At 39.3% G+C, this 23,338-nt stretch overlaps 1 pseudogene; it reads right to left on the reverse strand.

Annotated features, from left to right (window-relative positions):
* LOC142174218 (serpin-ZX-like) overlaps window positions 1-22,594 on the reverse strand; it is a 33,900-nt pseudogene extending 11,306 nt beyond the window's left edge.
* Between the last annotated feature and the right edge of the window lie 744 nt (window positions 22,595-23,338).

Below are 23,338 nucleotides of genomic sequence, written 5' to 3' on the forward strand. Positions count from 1 at the left end.
CCCCCTTGGTTGAATCCTTGGATCATCACACGATTTTCTGAGAGATTGTTCATGGGAATACCAAGTTCTTTCACAGTATGTGTTGGCAAAATTTTCACTGAGGATCCTTCATCAACCAAAATTCGTTTTACCTTTTCGTCGTGCATATAGCCAGCCAGGTACAATGGGCGGTTATGAGGAGTGTCACCTAGAAAAAGATCGTCATTTGTGAACGTGACCTTTTCCTCACAAGCATTAACTTCTTGAGGAGTGGACTCGATGGGTTTTTCCGAAGATGGCGCCAACGGTAGGTCATCACTCTTTTCTTCCCCTTTGTCAGCATGGCAACAAGAGGCGTCAATGTCCTCATGGGAAATCTTCGTGCGGAACCAACTTGGTAAGAACTCCTCCAAGGTCACTGGATGTCGTGGCTTTTGAGGGTGGTGCATCTCCACTTTTGCTTTCTTCAAATGCCTAACTGGATTCTTTTTCATTGGTCTTTTTACCATCATCTTCCTTGTTGATTGTTCTACTAATTCTTTTTGTGAGCTCCTTTTGTGGTGCCTACGACGAGTCACCAATGTCCAACCTTCATCATCATCAGGTTGATTGACTTCAGCTTTGTCACTCTCCAGTAATCCTTCATCTTTAATTTCTTTAAAACCACATACGTCATCCAGACTGAATGAGCCAAAGGTAATAGAGACTTGGTTTGCACTTGATTTCTCATCTTCAAGCACGATCTTCTTTTCGCGAGCCAAATCCATGACTTTATCCTTGAAGACAAAGCACTTCTACAGAGGGTGGCTTACAAGTCGGTGATATTTGTAGTAGTTCGGGTCATTTGTTTCCCCAGCTTCATTTGGTCGCTTCATCTCCAGAAGCTCAATGAGATTTAACTCGAGGAGTTCTTCAAAATGGTTGGCACATCAGAATCCAGGAATGGGTACTCTTTTTCCTGCATTTCTTTTAGAGTCAACTTTCCACTTGGCTTGTATTGAAAAGAAGTGGATTTCATACTCTGCTTCTTGTTCACCTTCCTCATGAACTTCATAGGTGACGTATTGACATTCATATCTTCTTTACTTTTAGACTTGGGTACGAACTTGCCCCACTTCCTGACTTCTTGCTTGTCATTCACTTTGCGAGGTTCATAGATGGGTAGCCTTTCATTTCCAGCGGAGGCCATGCTCAATTCCATGCTATGGGCATGAGTTGCAAGTCCTTCAAATGTGCTAGGCTTGATACCTTGCAAGATGTAGCGCAATCCCCAATGCATGCCTTGGATATACATCTCTATGCCTGAATCTTCACTAAGCCTGTCTTTGCAGTTGAGTCTTGCATTCCTGAAACAATTGATAAACTCGATAATTGGTTCCCCCTTTCATTGACGAGTATTTGTAAGCTCTATCATACTCACCGTTTGTCTTGTGCTATAAAATCGATTGAGAAACTTTTGCTCTAGTTGATCCCAGTTGTAGATAGATCCAGCCTCGAGGTCCGTGTACAAGTCAAAAGCATTTCCTTTTAGCGAGCGGACAAACTGCTTGATGAGGTAATCTTCATAAGTCCCAGCATTGTTGCACGTCTCCACGAAGTGCGCAATATGTTGCTTTGGGTTACCTTTACCATCAAACTATTGAAACTTCAGAGGTTGATAACCAGCAGGCATCTTCAACATATCGACCCTTGCAGTGTACGGCTTTGCATATGTAAGGGACGATTTGGCAGCAACTTCATATTTGTTCTTAATGGTTCCTTCGATGAACTCCTTCAGTTGATCGATTGGAATCATCCCTTCAGATGACACAGGGATAGCCTTAGTGGATGTTGCTTGTCTTGGGGGAGAGTCACTCTCTAGAACTTCTGGGAGCTTGCCGGGTGCATGGGTAGATTCTTCTTCCATCAAGATTTCCACCCTGTCTGTTAGCTTGTCAATTCTAGCCTCTTGATTTTGCATGAATTTGGTCAAGCCAACGATTGCTTCCGTCAAGTTTGCCAACTGCTTCTCCATAGATGAAGTGTTTGTCATCATGGCTTGCATGATTGTCATGGATGACGGAGAGTAGCATGGATTTTCATACAGATTGATCCTTGACTGGCTCATGCTATGTGGTGTAAGTGGGGAGGATCCATCACTTGAACCATCATCATCTTTCTTCACAACAGAGTGCTTGGATCCGGAGAGGTCAAGCAGAACAAGAGTTTTCTTGATCTTTTCAGCGACATCGCTTCCTCCTTCAGATGCGTTTGTGGAAGATCTTGCTCCTTTTGAGGATGAAGATCCGAAAACAGGGGTTGATGCGGACGGCACTTAGGGTGCTTGTTGTCCTAAAGAGCTTGCTTTGCTCCTCGTAATTGGTTCGAAGCTTCCAAAAGTGACATCGAGGATGCTTTCCACGTCAGCATAGAACCTAGAGTTAGAAGCCTTGGTGGATGTTGATTTGGAGTTGATTTTATTCAAAGATATTTCAATGTTCTTGAACTTTGGTGATTGAAAAGTTGAGTTGAGAGGTAGAGATTGTCCCACTGGGCGTGCCAGAATTTGTAGACAATAAATTTGCATCGAGAAAATAAGATCAAGACCGAAAAATATCGCAACAATCGTAGTATTTTATTTCAAATATTTGAGTGTTACAATCTCTATGAATCCTCTGATTCTTCCTTCCAATAGTAAATAAATTCAAGGACCTTTGGGCTTGATCTTGAATATGTATTTGTTGCCTCGAACGATGATCTTGTTCTTGAGCTTGAACTTAATCTTGATTTGTTCTTCGTTCTTGAGCTTGAACTTGATTGCTTGATCTTGAACTTGGTTGCTTGAAGCTTGAAATTACTTGTGGAGGTATTTGCAGCGTTTGATCCACGAGCTCTTTCTTGCTTCTTGTTATAACTTCTGGTGTCTTTTCTGAGTTATGAAGACCCCTATTTATAGTTGTGGAAGGGAGGAGTTGTGATAAGAACAAACTCTTTCCGACCAATCAAATTGAAGTGTGACATGGCTGCATTTGATTGGCCAGAACATGTCATTTGCACACGTGGCACAATTTCATTGACCTTTTAGCGCGACTGGACATGCCTTGTCATTTTGACACGTGGCATGGTCCTATTGGCTCTTCCGCTTGAATTGGCGCGCCACATCATTTGACACGTGGCACCAAACTGGGCCTCTAGGAAGATGACATCTTGGGCTTAATGAAGTGGGCTCATCACTTTAGCTCAATTAAATGGGCTAGACCAATGGATTAAGACTTATTTATTTAATCCATATATATTGGACTTATATTATTAATTCAATTATATTAGCCCATAATATTTATTCGAACTAATATATTTAACATATAGTCCAAATAATTTTATTGAATTTAAATCCAATAAAATTTAAATGCTTACAGTTGGTAAGTTGAGATATTTTTGGGATATTTCTGTAAGATTCCCAACATAATATATAAAATTAAAAAAAAAATTTGCCATATATATACAGTATAATGTTTTTCAACAAAGGTGGTTCGGGGAAACCCCTTCCGCCCCTAAATTCGCCGCTGACTCTATGAGTTGATCAGTTTCGATTATTAGGCATTAGCTCCTATGGTGATTTTAATATTGGACTCACCTTTTATGTTTATGTTTTCGAAGTGCAAGATAAAGGATAAGTAGGATTCATGCACAGTACATGGCAATACTCTTTCAGGGGTCGTTTGGTTGGAAGGATGTTATCCTAGGATTAATTATTCCGAGATTAGTTATTTCACCTTTTTATGGAGATAAAAAAATACTACAATCCTGGGATAATTAATCACGAGATTAATTATACTGCAATTTTCTCCCAACCAAACATAGGATAAACTCTTCTTAAATTTATTCTCGGGATTAATTATTCTTTGTCCCTCATACCAAACGAGCCCTCATAGTATAAATTACTCACTCTGTTCACTTTTACTTGACATGTATACTAAAAATAGATTTTCATTTTTACTTGTCACTTTACACATATTAAGAGAAGACAATTTTTTTTTCCTGTTATACCATAGTATTTATTACATAGTTCAAATTATCTTCCCAAATCCAATAAAATATGCATCAATTAATATGGGTATCATGTAAATTATGCACTTTATTTATTATTTCTTTAGGGTCGTAAAAAGTCAAAACGTGCTAAGTAAAAGTGAACGGAATGAGTAATTCTACATTTCTACCTCACGAATCACGATACCAAAAAAGTCCAATGCAACACAGAAAAGATGCAAACATATCAACCTCCATATATGTAATGAAACTATCACTATATATTTTCACAAATTGGAGCAGAGCTAATTCAGACGATACGGGTAAAAATTGTGTGAGGTAGCCACTTTTTAAAGTGGTATTTACTTTTTATCGAGCATTTTTAATGCTGAGCAAAAGTAGCCACTAGTCTATTAAAATTAATTTGAAGTGTTACCCATTCCTTCCCAAACGAAAATACGCTTTTCTTCTCGTTGCTGAGAGTAGTAGAGTGGGAAACCCAAGATGAACTTACTACCATCAATGGAAGAATTTGAGTACTCTGCTTTGTGGGTATTGCAAAACTGACTTTTCAAAAACTTCCTTGACCAACAGCTTCACCACGAACCCAATCCATGAGATGAAATTTGGTATTATTTTAGGCTTTTGTTTGGGTAGAAGAATGTGAGAGAACAGAGTAGGCCCCAAGTCACAACGAACTCTGTTTTAACCCATGTTATTTATTTATATGGGATAGTTTCCCTATTTTTGTTTGGTTTTAGTTCCAAGTTCAAAAGTTAAGGACATGTAGTCCTGAAGTCCTGAACTTAGAATTACAAGTTCAAAAGTTAAGGGCATGTCGTTCTGAAGTCCTGAACTTAGAGTTCCAAGTTCAAAAGTTAAGGACATTAGTCCTAAAGTCCTGAAGTTAAGTTCAAAGTTAAGGGCATGTAGTCCCGAAGTCCTGAACTTAGAGTTCCTAGTTCAAAAGTTAAGGACATGTAGTCCTGAAGTCCTGAAGTTAAGTTCAAAAGTTAAGGACATGTAGTCCTGAAGTCCTCAAGTTAAGTTCAAAAGTTAATGACATGTAGTCCTGAAGTCATGAATTTAGAGTTACAAGTTCAATAGTTAAGCACATATAATCCTGAAGTGCTGAAGTTAAGGACATATAGTCCTGAAGTTAAGTTCAAAAGTTAAGGACATGTAGTCCTGAACTTAGAGTTACAAGTTCAAAAGTTAAGGACATGTAGTCCTGAAGTTAAAATTAAGTTCAAAAGTAAAGGACATGACCAGAAGGGTATTTTCATCTAGGTAGTTAAAATTTATTAAAGCAGTGGATAAAGACTAAAGACATTTTAAATAATGGCTTAAAAGTAAATATATATATGTTATTAGTGGCTAACCGTGCACTTCCCCCACGATAGGGCTGTCAAATTCAGCCCAAGCCCAAATGAACTGTCCACCCCGTCCAAGGTTGAATTGGTTAATAATTTGTTAATTTATTGAACTTAACCCATCTTAATACAATTCATCTCAATCTATTTAAAATTAAGTTAATTTTTAACCCAAACTGATTCATGAGTAACTTTGGCAAAATATCGTGCTATTTGTACATCATACCCTTTTACAATTTTGAACTAAATTTAGCTCATCTCAGCCGAAGTAACTTTTGAACAGGTTCATTTATCAACCCATTTTGACCCGCCCAAAATCAGCCCTACTCTGGATTAATAGCCCATTTGGCCAAGCTGTAAAAATCAACTTATTTTAAGAAGTACTTTTTTTCAAAAGTGCTTTTCTCAAAAGTACTTTTGGTGAGAAGAAGTTTGTGTTTGGCTAATTAGTTTGAAAAGTACTTTTGAGCAGCAATTAGTGTTTGACCAAGCTTTAAAAAACTGCTTCTAAGTGTATTTTTCTCAAAAGTGCTTCTCAAAAAAGTGCTTTTGGAGAGAAACTACTTTTTTCTACTTCTCCAAAACTACTTCTGTTTCTCCTCAAAAGCACTTTTTTCCTTCTAGAAGCTTGGCCAAACACCTCAATTTTTGGCCAAAAGTGCTTTTGGAAAAAAAAACACTTTTGGTCAAAAATAAGCTTGGTCAAACAGGCTATAAGAACGCTACCTGCAAACAATATTACGCCTGTCTCATCTTCTCTTATCAGAAAAAGAAATGGATGATCAACAACGAAGTCTACTTTCTTCTCTATCGACATTGACTTTGGTTTAAACAAACCTGCTGTAAGCATTCAAATTTTATTAGATTTAAATTCAATAAAATTATTTGGACTATATGTTAAATATATTAGTTCGAATAAATATTATGGGCTAATATAATTGAATTAATTATATAAGTCCAATATATATGGATTAAATAAATAAGTTTTAATCCATTGGGCTAGCCCATTAAATTGGACTAGAGTGATGAGCCCACTTCATTATGCCCAAGATGTCATCTTCCTAGAGGCCCAGTTTGGTGCCACGTGTCAAATGACGTGGCGCGCCAAGTCAAGCGGAAGAGCCAATAGGACCATGCCACGTGTCAAAATGACAAGGCATGTCCAGTCGCGCTAAAAGGCCAATGAAATCGCGCCACGTGTGCAAAGTAACATGTTCTGGTCAATCAAATGCAGTCATGTCACACTTCAATTTGATTGGTCGGAAAGGGTTTATTCTTATCACAAGTCTTCCCTTCCACAACTATAAATAGGGGTCTTCATAACTCAGAAAAGACACCACAAGTTATAACAAGAAGCAAGAAAGAGCTCGTGGATCAAACGCTGCAAATTCCTCCACAAGTTTCAGGCTTCAAGTTCAAGTTCAAGAAATCAAGTGCAAGTTCAAGAACGAAGAACAAATCAAGGTCAAGTTCACGCAATCAAGCTCAAGCTCAAGAACAAGATCATCGTTCGAGGCAACAAATACATATTCAAGATCAAGCTCAAAGGCCCTTGAATTTATTTACTATTGAAAAGTAGAATCAGAGGATTCATAGAGATTGTACACTCATATTATTTGAAATAAAATACTACAATTGTTGCAATATTTTCGGTATTGATTTTAATTTCTCGACGCAAATTTATTGTCTACAAATTCTGGCACACCCAGTGGGACAGTCTCTACCTCTCATCTCAACTTTTCAATCACCAAAGTTCAAGAACATTGAAATGGCTTCGAAGAAAATCAACTCCAGATCAACATCCACCAAGGCTGCTAACTCCAGGTTCTATGCTGATGTGGAAAGCATCCTCGATGTCACTTTTGGAAGCTTCGGACCAGTTAAGAGGAGCAAAGCAAGCTCTTTAGGACAACAAGCACCCCAAGTGTTGTCCGCATCAACCCCTGTTTTCGGATCTTCATCCTCAAAAGGAGCAACATCTTCCACAAGAAAACTCTTGCTCTGCTTTACCTCTCCGGCTCCAAGCACTCTGCTGTGAAAGAAGATGATGATGTTTCAAGTGATGGATCCTCCCCACTTACACCACATAGCGTGAGCCAATCAAGGATCAATCTGTGTAAAAATCCATGCTACTCTCCGTCGTCCACGACAATCATGCAAGCCATGGTGACAAACACTTCATCTATGGAGGAGCAGTTGGCAAACTTGACGGAAGCAATCGCTGGCTTGACCAAATGCATGCAAAATCAAGAGGCTAGAATTGACAAGCTAACAGACAGAGTGAGAATCTTGATGGAAGAAAAATCTACCCATGCACCCGGCAAGCTCCCAGAAGTTCTAGAGAGTAACTCTCCCCTAAGACAAGGGACATCTACTAAGGCTATCCCTGTCTCATCTGAAGGGATAATTCCAATCGATCAACTGAAGGAGTTCATTGAAGGAACCATTAAGAACAAATATGAAGTTGCTGCCAAATCCTCCCTTACATATGCAAAGTTGTACACTGCAAGGGTCGATATGTTGAAGATGCCTGCTGGCTATCAACCTCCGAAGTTTCAACAGTTTGATGGTAAAGGTAACCCAAAGCAACATATTGCGCACTTCGTGGAGACGTGCAACAATGCTGGGACTTATGGAGATTACCTCATCAAGCAGTTTGTCCGCTTGCTAAAAGGAAATGCTTTTGACTGGTACACGGACCTCGAGGCTAGATCTATTGACAGTTGGGATCAACTAGAGCAAGAGTTTCTCAATCGCTTTTTTAGCACAAGACGCACGGTGAGTATGATAGAGCTTACAAATACTCGTCAATGAAAGAGGGAACCAGTTATCGAGTTTATCAATCGTTGGAGGAATACAAGCCTCAACTGCAAAGACAGGCTTAGTGAAACTTCAGGCATAGAGATGTGCATCCAAGGCATGCATTGGGGATTGCGCTACATCTTGTAAGGTATCAAGCCTAGCACATTTGAAGAACTTGCAACTCGTGCCCATGACATGGAATTGACCATGGCCTCCACTGGAAATGAAAGGCTTCCCATCTATGAACCTCGCAAAGTGAATGACAAGCAAGAAGTCAGGAAGTAGGGCAAGTTCGTACCCAAGTCTGAAAGCAAAGAAGCTATGAATGTCAATACGTCACCTATGAAGTTCACGACGAAGGTGAGCAAGAAGCAAAGTATGAAATCCACTTGTTTCAAGATAAGCCAAGTGGGAAGCTTACTCTAAAAGAAATGCAAGAGAAAGAGTACCCATTCCTAGATTCTGATGTTCCAGCCATTTTCGAAGAACTCCTCGAGTTAAATCTCATTGAGCTTCCGGAGATGAAGCGACCAAATGAAGCTGGAAAAACAAATGACCCGAACTACTGCAAATATCACCGACTTGTAAGCCACACTCAGGAGAAGTGCTTTGTCTTCAAGGATAAAGTCATGGATTTAGCTCGCGAAAAGAAGATCGTGCTTGAAGATGAGAAAGCAAGTGCAAACCAAGTCTTTATCACCTTTGGCTCATTTAGTCCGGATGACTTATGTGGTTTTAAAGAAAGTAAAGATGAAGAATTACAGGAGAGCAACAAAGCTGAAGTCAATCAACCTGATGACGATGAAGGTTGGACATTGGTGACTCGTCGTAGGCACCACAAAAGGAGCCCACGAAAAGAATCAATAGAACAACCAACAAGGAAGATGATGGTAAAAAGACCAATAAAAAAGAATCCAGTTAGGCATTTGAAGAAAGCAAAAGTGGAGATGCACCACCCTCAAAAGCCACAAAATCCAGTGACCTTGGAGGAGCTTTTACCAAGTTGGTTCCACACGAAGATTTCCCATGAGGGCATTGATGCGTCTTGTTGCCATGTTGACAAAGGGGAAGAAAAGAGTGATGACCTACCATTGGCACCATCTTCGGAAAAGTTCATCGAGTCCACTCCTCAAGAAGTTAATGCTTGTGAGGAAAAGGTCACGTTCACAAATGACGATCTTTTGCTAGGCAACACTCCTCATAACCGCCCATTGTACATGGTTGGCTATATGCGCGATGAAAGGGTAAATCGGATTTTGGTTGATGGAGGATCCTCAGTGAATATTTTGACAATCCACACTATGGAAGAACTTGGTATTCCCATGAACAAACTCTCAGAAAGTCTGTGATGATCCAAGGATTCAACCAAGGGGGCAAAGAGCCATAGGCACGATCAGGCTGGGAATCACCATTGAAGATATGCAATCAAGTGCATGGCTGCATGTGATCGACACGAAGACTTCATATAATGTTTTGCTTGGGAGGCCTTGGATACATGAGAATAAAGTAGTTCCATCTACCTACCATCAATGTTTAAAATACTACGAGGGTAAAGTTGAGAAGACAGTAGTTGCCGATGATGAGCCATTCACCGAGGCTGAGTCACACTTTGCCGATGCAAAGTTCTACTTGAAGAACCGCATTGTGAAGGAGCTGAAAGTTGATGATGGTACGAAAAGCAAGAATGACAAACCCATAACTAAAAGAGCTGATGTGATTATTGGTAAAGCCAAAACTGTTACTGAGGAGGTACCCACCAACGTGAATAAATCTCATAAAGGGGTATTACGTCTTATGGAAATAAAGTAAGTCATGCGTTCCAATATGTCCCTAAAAGGAAGAAAGACAAGGGCGGGTCACATAATCTCCAAACCAAGACACTAAGGGAGTTAACTCTTCCGGTAAAACAAATTGAGGCAGTAAAGCTGTCCTCAAAGCCACTTGCAGAGTTTGTAGCCCAAAATCATTTGCAGAATGTGGCACTCCCTACAAAGCGAACAGATGAAAGTTTCGATCCTAACGCTTACAAGCTATTTGCAAAAGCTGGATACAATGTGAAGGTCTGGGATACAAGCAACCGTCACCAGTGCACATGTCAATAAGAAAGGCGAGTAGCAATTATATCAGTGTAGAAGACAAATCTGCCGCTTCTAACAAGCCTTCTGTCTTTAATCAGCTTGGAAAACCAACTGTGAGAACTTCTGTATTTGAGAGATTGGGTCCATTAAAGAAGGGGAATAAGTTCCATAGAAATCATCGAAATACAAGAACACCCACTTCACCCAAAATTCAGGAGATCTCTAAGGATTTCCAAAGTTTGGTTCCTTCCAGAATGAGGCAACCAACAAAACTGGTGGTTTCATGTGAAGAAGTACTGAAGGTAAAGACATATAATGTGGTCTACACTAAGGAACGTGATGAAGACTGTAAGCATGTGATTTTTGCTTCACGGACGCTCACTCCAAAAGAAATCAAAAAATAATGATAAATGGCCTCGCTGTACAATTTTCCGATTTTACGTGACATGTGCTGGTAGTCATTTGTGGTTTTGTTTTTTTTTATTTAATCTTATATGTGTAATTGAACCGTGAGTCGGTCATTAAAAGAAAATTAAAAGAAAATTCACAAAAAATATGCATCTTTTATTTTAGGATGTGATTTAACCTATTTAAATATTTTTAACATGTGTGTGATAAATGTGTTAAGTATTAATTAATGGGTGTCTTTATTTCGTTTTATTTTTAATTGTGTTTAAAATTAGAAAACCAAAGAAAAAGTGCAAATTGTTTAGGAAATCGGACTTGAGCCTATTTTCATTTTCAAAATTGAGGCCCAAAATCAGCCCACATCAGCCAGCACAAGGACCCAGTCCAAATCAGGCCTGCCCAGGCACGGACCCAAAATGACAACGCATAGGGCGTCTGATCTGAGCCGTCCATTCAAACTAATTCAACGGTCCACACTCACACCCATAACCCGATCCGTTCCCCCACCCGGTCTCACCACACACCCGAACGACGTCGTCCCTCCTAAATAAATGTATCCTGGCCTTCGATCTCATTTGATCCCACGGCCAGGATCTAAACCCTTAGCCCGTATATAAACCTAACCCCTTACCCCACGCCCCAAACCAAACCCCCACTAACCTATTGTTCACCCTTCGTCCCAGGACCCCTTTCCTCTCAAACCTTAGCAGCCCTAGGTTTCCCACCGTAAGCCCGGCAACCACAGTTCCGATGACCACCAAAATAACACCCCTGATGCATCTCACCACCCCAAACCCAAATCTGTTACTCCCTGGCCTCGAATCACACTTCGTCATCTCGAATCTTGATTTGAAGATTCGAGACCAAACCCCGATCTACACCCTTCGACCCCAAACTCACACCACAGCATCTCCTGACCTCCCTCACCCCCTGAACGGCTTTGTTTTCGTTCAAATCTAACCAAAGGGGCTCGAACCCCTAACTCAAACCTCAAGAACCCTAGAACTCAGATCTATGGGGGGGTCTGTCCGAGTCAGTAGCAGGATCAGGGTCTAATAGACTTTTACCGAGGTGTTCTCAGTTGAGAACACTTCGGCTAAAGTCCATTAGACCCCAAAATGACCTGGTCCGAGTTCGAGCTTGAGTCAGTCTTAAAATTCATATCCCTGAGGTAATTTTCCCTTTTCCTTTGTCCTCCTAAATTCTATCTGTCGTTCATGTTCTGGTTTGGTTTGGTTTCTGACCTATCTGTCCATGTATTTGAATTTTGAGTTAAATGTTTAGTTTGTTTTATAGTTTTGATGATTGTTTGCTGTATATTATAGTTCGTATAGTCATTTAAATAGGTGTCGTCAACTAAATTCACTTAAAAGATTAGAAAATCAGGAGTTGAATTTCAATATTGATTACTATGCCTGTTTCTATTTGGTATTACTTATATCAGCATGACTAACTCGTACCCTTTAATTGGCACCCCTGTTTGATTGAATTGGAATCATTGGCTGAATTTAGGCTGAAAATTGATTGTTAGCTATGGAAAGCTTGCAGATCCACCTGAAGTGAGCATTGAGTTTAAGTTAAGTAATTAGTAATTAGTAATTAGTTGAAATCAGAGAGGTTTATATACTGACTATTAAGAGTTAGGGTAATACAGTAATATGCAAGGTTTAAGGGTAATCTTGGCATTAAACAGAGTTTGGTCAGGCATTAACTTAAGAGCATGTCAAGTGGTAATTAAAGTATTATTAACCTAATGAAAATGGGGAACAAAACATAAGAGCATGGGGATCAAATGAATACTTTAAACCCATAACTCTTGATTAGAGCAATAGGACAAAGCATTGGGGCTGATTAAGTTTACCAAGAAAAATGCCTTTAGGCATGGGAAGCTAAGGGGTATGGGCAGACTGCAATTTGCAGGATCCAGGCAGCTTGACTGTACTGGGTTATTAGCTTATAAATAAGCTGTCTTCAGAACATAAAAAGGGCTGGACATTTTTTAATCTTCAGAGAAAGAAAGAAACATAAAGAAATTTTCAGAATATTGTAACCAAACACTGTCTGAAAACTGCTTAAGAGTTCAAGTCGGTCAAGCTGTCTTTGCCAATTGATGTTGGTTATTTGCCGAGCTGTTTGTGATTGTTGAACTGCTAGTGCTGTTACATTGAATACTCTGGTTTTTCTGCTGGGTCACCATTCTGTTTCTGGGATTGCTTGTTTGTCGCTCGACCACTTTTGAGCTTCATCATTGTGGCTGGTTGTTGTTGCTGTGTTGTTGCTGCTTATCTGTTGTTGCTGTGCTTGTTGCATACTACTCAGCTGATCATTCTCCTTCTTCTTTTGCTTTGCTATACCAGGTACACGATTAATACACTGTCAATGTAACTTGAAAGTTGAGCATGAATACAAAAGAGAAGAGTTGAAGATGTTTATTTCATACATAGACTGTTATATTGAACATCATGTAATGTATAATAGTTTACATTCTTGTTTGGATACTGGAGGTAGCCCTCATGCCTAGTAAATATCAATGTATGGTAATTGAATGTTAGATTGTGTATATAGGCTGGTAGATAAAAGGATTTACAGTGCAGTAGGTTGTATCTTAGACTTTGGCTAATTGTGTTTAGCATATCCTTTAATGCACGTCAAGTATGGAAGTTATCCCTTGATAGTTAAATTCATTTCCCTTCAACAAACTGCCTCATTATAATTGGCAAATCATTGCCTTTAGAATAAATAATACAAGCCTGCATTTCTCAACCTCACGAAGGTTGGGCCCAAGTCGAACGAACCAAGCAGGCTTCCGTCGGAAAAACAGTGGCCCAGGCCCTGCCGATACTGTGTGGGCTGGGTTTGGGCCCATAATATTCGGGATGCGGCCTGTGTATGTGGCCATGATTCTGATCGTGTAAAAGCATTCTGAATCTTGCTATAAATAACCTGCAAGCATGTAATTAACTAGGACTATCTCTGCTTTCAATTAGTAGAGACAAACGCGACAAGAAACGTAGTTGCTATAGGATATCCTTTTAAAATAAAGACGAGATGAGCCTCGACAAATAAAAACGCACAAGCTGCGGGGCCCTCGTTAAATGTATATATCGAAGCATTCAGTTTCCAAGGCGGGTCGTTTAGCAAATCTCACGACCCTCCCGGAATGTTATCTCCTTAAACTCGGGTGAACATTTATGTGACCCAAATCCAAATCTCAGCGGAATCGAAATGTGTCTCTACTCATGGGTACATCGACTGTGGCATGATCCGAGATGCATTTCCATGACGTTGCAAACTCTTTTAATAATAAATGAGACGAGCCTCGACAAACAAAAATGTACAAAGCTGCGGGGCCCTCTAAATGTATATATATTAAAATATTTAGAATTCGGGACGTGCCGTTTAGCGAATTTTATGGCTTTCCCCAAAATAATAATACGCTAGGTGCTTTAGGCGCGCCTTTAATAATTTATTTTCCTTAACTCGGGTGCACATTTATGTGACCCAAATCCAAATCTCAACCGAGTCGAGATGTGTCAACAACCACGTGTGCATTGATGTAACGTGGTTCGAGATATATTTTCACGACGTTGCAATTCTTTATAAAAAATATATAATAATAATAATTATGAAAGCGGTAAAAAGTTAAAATTCGCACATAAGTTCACATTCGTATAAAATCAGATAATCAAGCTGAATATAACAGTTGAGCGACCGTGCTAGAACCACGGAACTCGGGAATGCCTAACACCTTCTCCCGGGTTAACAGAATTCCTTATCCGGATTTCTGGTACGCAGACTGTAATATGTAGTCATTCTTTTCCTTGATTCGGGATTAAAATTGGTGACTTGGGACACCCTAAATCTCCCAAGTGGCGACTCTGAAATAAATAAACAAATCCCGTTCTGATTGTCCTTTAATTGGAAAAAACTCCCTTGTACCCTCTCGGGTATGTAAAAAGGAGGTGTGACAAAGACGAAGAAAGTGTAGGTTCTTCGTATCATGTTACTGGACAAATCAAGAATGGCATTCCATTTTCGATGGAAGATAATGCGGAATTGGAGGATGTTTCGCTGTGTTATCACATATCCTTCAATGATGGGGACCTTCAAGAAGATGAAGATGCGAAAGATGCTCCACCTGAACTTGAAGAAGGAGTGAAGACGACAGTTGATGCCTTAGAAGAAGTTAACCATGGCACCGATGAGGAACTAAGACCCACCTACCTAAGTGCTTTACTAGAAACTGATGAAGAGAGCACTTATATTGAGTTACTCAAAGAATTCAGGGATGTATTTGCTTGGAGTTACAAAGAGATGCCTGGCTTGGACCCAAAAGTAGCAGTCCATCACCTTCGCCCTGTTAAACAAGCTCAAAGGCGTTTTAGGCCGGACTTGGTTCCCCTAATTGAAACTGAAGTTAACAAACTCATTGAAGCTGGATTTATTCGGGAAGTTAAATACCTAACATAGATTTCAAGTATTGTCCCTGTAAGGAAGAAGAATGGCCAGATTCGAGTATGCGTTGACTTCAGGGACCTCAATAATGCATGTCCCAAAGATGAATTTCCGCTTTCTATTACAGAGCTAATGATCGATGCTACTACTGGTTACGAGGCAATGTATTTCATGGACGGTTTGTCGGGCTATAACCAAATTCGCATGGCACCAAAAGATGAAGATCTTACTACGTTTCGCGCCCCCAAGGGTTTTTATTGCTACAAGGTAATGCCTTTTGTCTTGAAGAATGTTGTTGCTACTTACGAAAGGGCTATGCAGAATATTTTCATCGATCTTCTCCACAAGAATGTTGAATGCTATGTTAACGACTTGGTGGTGAAATCAAGAGAGAAGGGCGACCACATGAAAGACTTGATTATGGTATTTGAATTGCTCCGGAGGTACCAACTTAGGATGAATCTGTTGAAATGTGCCTTTGGAGTTACTTCTGGAAAGTTCCTTGGTTTCATTGTCCGCCATCGAGGGATCGAAATTGATCAAGCCAAAGTGGATGCCATTTTGAAAATACCTGAGCCTCGAGATATCCATGAATTTAAAAGTCTGCAAGGAAAGCTAGCATACCTTATAAGATTCATATCAAACCTGGCTGGGAGGTGCCAACCATTTAGTCACCTCATGAAGAAAGGCATTCCTTTCAAGTGGGATCAAGCTTGTAGCAATGCCTTCTAAAGTATCAAAACCTACTTGATGAAACCTCCAGTTTTAGCAGCTCCTATACCAGGGAAGCCATTGATACTATACATTGCGGCACAGGAAAGGTCTGTTGGAGCACTGTTGACCCAAGAATATAGTGAGGGGAAAGAAAACTCTCTTTACTACTTTATTTGTCCATTACGTGGAAAAGTTGTGTTTGGCGCTAGTCTTCTCAATTTAAAAGTTGAAGCACTACTTTCAAGCTCATGTTGTCCGTCTTGTTTCTAAAGAAAATCCCATCAAGTTCGTGATGTCAAAACCTGTTCTTAGTGATCGACTAGCGAGATGGTACCTCCAATTTCAACAATTCGAGATTTTTTACATCCCTCAAAAGGCTGTAAAAGGACAAGCATTGGCAGACTTCTTGGCAGATCATCCGATACCTGATGACTGGGAGCTAACTGATGAACTATCTGATGAGGACGCAATGGTTGTTAAAGTTTAACCTCCATGGAAGATGTACTTTGATGGTGCTGCGCATCGTGGGGGAGCCAGGGCTGGCGTAGTATTTGTCACTCCTCAAGGTGAAGTCTTGCCCTACTCTTTCACCTTGACACAACTCTATTCCAACAATGTTGTTGAATATCAAGCATTAATACTTGGGCTTGAAATGGCCGATGATATGAAGCAATTGCAATTGCAAGTCTTTGGTGACTCCCAATTAGTGGTCAATCAGCTTTTGGGTAGTTACGAGGTCAAGAAGCCTAAACTACGCCCATATCATGATTATGCAAAAAAGTTGATGGGGTGGCTTAGCGATGTGACTATTCAGTATGTACTAAGGAAAGAAAATAAGAAGGCTGATGCTTTAGCTGCTCTAGCTTCATCATTAGCCCTGTCTAACCAAGCGCAAGTTACCGCCTGCTAAAAATGGGTAGTACCACCGCCAAATGATGTCGAAGGTGAAGATAACGAACTCAAGCATCTTGTTGCTGTTTCTGAAGTTGAGAAAGAAGAATGGCGACAACCCATTATCGACTATTTATGCTATGGATACTTCCAGAAAATTCGAGGAGAAGGACTGAAATCCGTCATCGTGCACCTCGCTTCCTTTACTATAAGGATACTCTATACAGAAGGTTGTTCGAGGGAGTACTCTTGCGATGCCAAGAAGAAGAAGAAGCTCTCCAAGCTTTGCAAGAGGCACATCCTGGGATATGTGGGTCACACCAGTCCAGACCAAAGCTCCACTTTTATATAAAAAGGATGGGATATTATTGGCCAACGATGGTAAAAGATTACTTGGACTACGCTCGAAGATGCAAGGCTTGTCAATTCCATGCGAATTTTATTCATCAACCTCCTGAGGTGTTGCACCCGACTGTTGCATCCTGGCCATTTGACGCTTGGGGATTGGATGTTGTTGGACCACTGCCAAAGTCCTCTGGTGGGCACCTATACATCTTGGCTGCAACTGACTACTTCTCAAAATGGGCTGAAGTTGTTGCTCTTAAGGAAGTAAAAAAGGAAAATGTTGCAAGTTTCATCTGAGTAAACATTATTTATCGCTTTGGCATTCCTCGTTACATAATAACGGATAATGGAAAGCCATTCGATAATAGGTTGATGAACAGGATTTGTGATCTCTTTGGCTTCAAGCAACGTAACTCTTCGATGTACAATGCTGCCGCCAATGGTCTAGCTGAGGCATTCAACAAGACTCTATGCAACTTGTTAAAGAAAGTTGTCTCCAAATCCAAACGAGATTGGAATGACCGTATGTAAGAAGCTCTATGGGCATATAGAACGACTCATCGTACGCCAACACAGGCGTCTCCTTATTCACTCATTTATGGAGTCGAAGCCGTCTTGCCACTTGAGCGTCAAATACCTTCGTTACGACTAGCTATTCAAGAAGGGATCACTAATGAAGAAAATGCTCGACTTCAATTAGCAAAGTTGGAAGCTCTCGATGAAAAGAGATTGGAATCTCAACAGAGTCTTGAATGTTATCAAGCTCGATTGTCTTGCGCCTTCAATAAAAGAGTTTGTCCGAGATCCTTTCAAGTAGGATATCAAGTCCTTGTCGTACGAAGACCCATAATTACTTCCCATAAACCTGTATGGAAGTTCACTTCAAAATGGAATAGGCCATATGTCATACAAGAAGCTTATTCAAGTGGGGCTTACAAGCTGGTTGATGCAGATGGTATGAGAATCGACCCTATCATTGGCAAGTTTTTGAAGAAGTATTATCCACGAAGTTGCAAGTCATAATGCTCCTCGATGTACAAGCCTAAACTGTAAGTCATGATGCTCCTCGATGTACAAGCCTAAACTGCAAGTCATGATGCTCCTCGACGTACGAGCCTAAACTGCAAGTCATGATGCTCCTTGACATACGAGCCTAAACTGCAAGTCATGACGCTCCTCGACGTACGAGCCTAAACTGCAAGTTATGACGCTCCTTGACGCACGAGCCTAAACTGCATGTTGCTACACTCCTGGCCCGCAAGAGTATAAACTGTGTACGGCCCAAAAAAAAGTCCTCTAGGTTGAAAATTTCTAAAGAGGTGGGCTAGGAAAAAGTTAGGACGTAAAAAATAAAATCTACCCAGTCTGAACTACGGTATGACTTGATCCTCTTCACCGAGGTACGTAGACAGCTTAGAGTTTCATTCTAAGTTTAGTCGCATAAGTTCAAAAGATACATATTGCCCCAATTGTTGTTCGAGTGAAGTATGGAGGAATGCAAAATCAAGCTGAAATGCCATTCTCCTGTTGAACTTTGATCTCATTTGATTTAAAAGGGGCAACCTTCCTTGGTAAATTGATATCTTCAATGGGCCGATTTTAGAAGGATGTCAAGTATTTGCATTGAAGTCCAGGGATTCTCTATGTCTTTAGGTTCTCCAAACCTTCAAACTTTTTGGTCTCCAAGTCCTCCCTCTGCCTAAAAAAAGGGGAAGAGAAGCGAGGCGTCAAAAGGAAACACAAGTATAAGGAAATGATTGCTTGGTGCAACGTTTCAAATTCAGTGAGATTTGAACCCCAAGATATTTGTGAGAGTATGGATCTTAAATTTCGATTTATGGCAAGTAAGACGTCTTCCGATCTCGGGGCTTCCATATCAAGATACAAAATATTTGGTAAAGTCGCGCAAATCTGAAATTGTCGGTGTATCAGAATTTAGTGTTGATTTCGAAATATTATCTGAATGTATCCGTAAGGCATTAAATCTTGAATTTTGGATATGTTATATATTTGGAAGTTAAGTTTCCATTAGATCAAACGGTTCATGATTTCGACATTCCTACTTCAAGATAAAAAACTTTTGGCGATGTCGCGCAAATCTGAAATTTTCAACGTGGTGGAACCTAAAGTTGATTTCAAAATATTATATGGGACGATTCTGAAGTTATTTGATTGAGAATTTTGGATATATTCTAGATTTTGAAGTCTAGTTTTCAAGAAATCAAATGGTTTATAATTTCAACGTTCCTACACCAAGATATGATTTTTTTAGTAAGACTGCGCAAATCTGAAATTTACAACATGGTGGGATCTAAAGTTGGTTCCAAAATATTATCTGGGGCGATTCTGAAGGTTTTTGATTCTAATTATTGGATATATTTTAGATATTGAAGTCATCAAATGGTTCATTATTTGGACTCTCCCACGACAAGTTATGAATCTTTTGTTACAAGCGCGTAAAACTGAAAATTATGCGACTAAGATAAAAGTCGAACAATGTAAAGCAAAAGAGAAGCTGAAATATTTTAAGCCCTCCAAGTCTCCAAGTTAAAATCTTCATGTCCGTCGGTATTCAAGTTGAAGTCCCCAGGTTGAAATCTTCAACTCCGTCGGTCTTTAAGTTGAAGTCTTCAAATTCGCCGATCTTCAAGTTGAAATATTTAGGCCATTCAAGTCTCAAAGTTGAAGTCTTCAAGTCCGTCGGTCTTCAAGTTGAAGTCTTCAAATTCGCCGATCTTCAAGTTGAAATATTTAGGCCCTCCAAGTCTCAAAGTTGAAGTCTTCAAGTTCGTCGGTCTTCAAGATTCAGTCTTCAAATTCGTCGATCTTAAAGTTGAATTGTTTAAGCCCTCCAAATCTTCGAGTTGAAATCTGCAAAGTCCGCCAAATCTTCAAAGTTCTCCAAGTGTTCAAGTCGATGTCGTCTTCAAGTTGAAGCTTTATAACTTTCCAATCTTAAGGTGGACATATAAGTCCCTTTGCACCTTAAGTTGGCCTCTTCGTGGGTTTGTCCTTAAGAGGAACTATAACTTTTCAATCTTAAGGTGGACATATGAGCCCCTTTGCACCTTAAGTTGGCCTCTTCGTGGGTTTGTCCTTAAAAAGAACTATAACTTTCCAATCTTAAGGTGGACATATGAGTCCTTTTTCACCTTAAGTGGGCCTCGCCGATAGTCGGGTCATTTTGAGAGTAATCTCTCAGATAGTCGGGCCGTTTGAGAGTAATCTCTCCAAGAATCGGGCCACATTGAGAGTAATCTCTCCAAGAATCGACCATTTTGAGAGTCATCTCTCCAAGAATTGGGCCACATTGAGAGTAATCTCTCCAAGAATCGGGCCATTTTGAGAGTAATCTCTCCAAAAATTGGGTCACATTGAGAGTAATTCTCCAAGAATCGGGCCATTTTGAGAGTAATCTCTCCAAGAATTGGGTCATTTTGAGAGTCATCTCTCCAAGAATTGGGCCACATTAAGAGTAATCTCTCCAAGAATCGGACCACATTGAGAGTAATCTCTCCAAGAATCGGACTATTTTGAGACTCATCTCTCCAAGAATTGGGCCACATTTTCGATGTGGGATTGTTGCCACAATTGTTCTCCTATACGGACTCGGTAGGCTAACGGTGGTGGTGTCTCCAATTCCATTTTGAATTGGAACTGGTTAGTAGCGTCCAATTGTGATTGAAATTGCTATGAAAGAAAAAGCTTTTGGTTTCAATTCTTACTTGAGTAGTAGATTCCACGTGTCTAAGTTAAGTTCATGATGGAAGAATTCTTATTGCAAAATATTATCCTTCAATCCAGTCAAAGAATGGGATCATCTCTATAAGAAAATTAACTTTAGAGTGCCCGTAAGATTGTTCTAAAATGAATAAATAAAAGGCATGTTGAAGTGATAATAATTATTATTATTATTGTTCAATTATCCCTTGATCTCCTGGCACTAGCATTTACAGTGCTTGAAATCATTTTAAAATCCAACATACCAAAGTACTACCAAATATTATTAACATGGAAATGATTTCTACATGCTCCTATCAAACGTGGCCTAAGATATTGGTCTATTATCATTTTTGGGCATACAGGAAGTACAGTGCATAGATTATTATTAACCTAAACGAGCGTTAAAGTAGTACTTCAAGGCCCGATTCGGTTTCGACAAGTTTGCACCTCAACAAGTCTTGAAGTAGGGGTATTTGTAAGCATTTAAATTTTATTGAATTTGAATTCAATAAAAAATTTGGACTATATGCTAAATATATTAGTTCGAATAAATATTATGGGCTAATATAATTAAATTAATTATATAAGTCCAATATATATGGATTAAATAAATAAATCTTAATCCATTGGGCTAGCCCATTTAATTGGGCTAAAGTGATGAGCCCACTTCATTAAGCCCAAGATGTCATCTTCCTAGAGGCCCAATTTGGTGCCACGTGTCAAATGACGTAGCGCGCCAAGTCAAGCGGAAGAGCCAATAGGACCATGCCATGTGTCAAAATGACAAGGCATGTTCAGTCGCGCTAAAGGGCCAATGAAATCGCACCACGTGTGCAAGTGACATGTTCTGGCCAATCAAATGCAGCCATGTCACACTTCAATTTGATTGGTCGGAAAGAGTTTGTTCTTATCACAACTCTTTCCTTCCACAACTATAAATAGGGGTCTTCATAACTCAAAAAAGACACCAGAAGTTATAACAAGAAGCAAGAAAGAGCTTGTGGATCAAACGCTGCAAATTCCTCCACAAGTTTTAGGCTTCAAGTTCAAGTTCAAGAAATCAAGTGCAAGTTCAAGAACGAAGAACAAATCAAGGTCAAGTTCAAGCAATCAAGCTCAAGCTCAAGAACAAGATCATCGTTCGAGGCAACAGATACATATTCAAAATCAAGCTCAAAGGCTCTTGAATTTATTTACTATTGAAAAGTAGAATCAGAGGATTCATAGAGATTGTACACTCATATTATTTGAAATAAAATACTACAATTGTTGCAATATTTTCGGTCTTAATTTTATTTTCTCGATGCAAATTTATTGTCTACACTTGCTTTTACAACAGCAACTTCTGTCCCTCTTCATTTACCTCAATAAAAGACTTATGAAACATGCTAGAAACATGAAGGCAATCAGGCTCCACCATCTCTGTAAGTTCATTAACATCAGAGAAAGGCAAATCCAGGCCAAGCTTCTTTAGCATTTAATCCATAAGATATTTTAAATTTGGGGTCACGAAATTCACCAACTGAAACCTTCCGATAACAAGGAAGGTAGTTTTCCAAGAATTGTGGTTTAGAACTGATTTTTTCTACCAATTTGGATAGTCCATTATTAGCATCAGGTAAAAAGATATACATTGAGAAATCTCGAGAATCTTTACCTTGTTTATAAGGAAGTCTTAATACCTTAAAACCTTCAAAAGCTTTCACATATTGGTTTTTCTTGCTAGTCATGAATGGAACTCGAACAGAGGTTCTGTTAAGAAGGTGGAAATCATTGTCCTTTGTTACTCTCATCCCATTCTCCTTTAAAATACAATGAATTTTAATAGTAATACATATTGGAGAAGATTAATAATTTCTAATGAGTGATTTGGTGTACGTAAGAATGGGGAGAATGAATTGGGGGAAGGCGTCAAGTATTTATAACAAATTATATCGATTTACCATGGTTAAGTTATTTAAAATGAAGAAAACATATATTCACTAACTATGATTAAGTTTTTACCTATATGTTAGAGCAGTACTTATGCAAATATGCAGTCGTAAGCTCTCTAGGTTACAAATTCTGGGGTGAGAGAGGCTTAGGGTTTTATAGAGTAATTTTAGGTTACAAATTCTTTTAGGTTTCTTGGGGAGGAGGCAATTAGCTCTCTAATTGGTATCTATTTCGTCTATCTTTCACGCTGATCTTATTTTGTTTACCAATAAATATTGTTTATCAAAATATGTTTACCAAAACTCTTCCTTTGATTCTGGAAAAAGCGATTCTCAAATATGTGTACTATATACATATAACACATATATTTTATATTTTTTTACTAGCAAATACAATTAATTTCGGACAACCAACTAATTTTGTATGTTGCCCTAAAAATAATTCCCAAATAACTAGGTAAAATATAAAACTCCCGTTTACAGTTGTTCGACTGTACAAACATTACTTATGGGTAAAAATAGCACGGTATAGCCAGTTTTCGGACTGGTCATTCAAAAATAGTCAGTGTTTACTAAGTCAATGAAAAATAGCCACTATTTTGCTGCAACAGAGACCGATCCAGCATAATAT

Source organism: Nicotiana tabacum, chromosome 20, assembly GCF_000715075.1.
Source record: "Nicotiana tabacum cultivar K326 chromosome 20, ASM71507v2, whole genome shotgun sequence".
In the NCBI taxonomy this organism is placed as follows: domain Eukaryota; kingdom Viridiplantae; phylum Streptophyta; class Magnoliopsida; order Solanales; family Solanaceae; genus Nicotiana; species Nicotiana tabacum.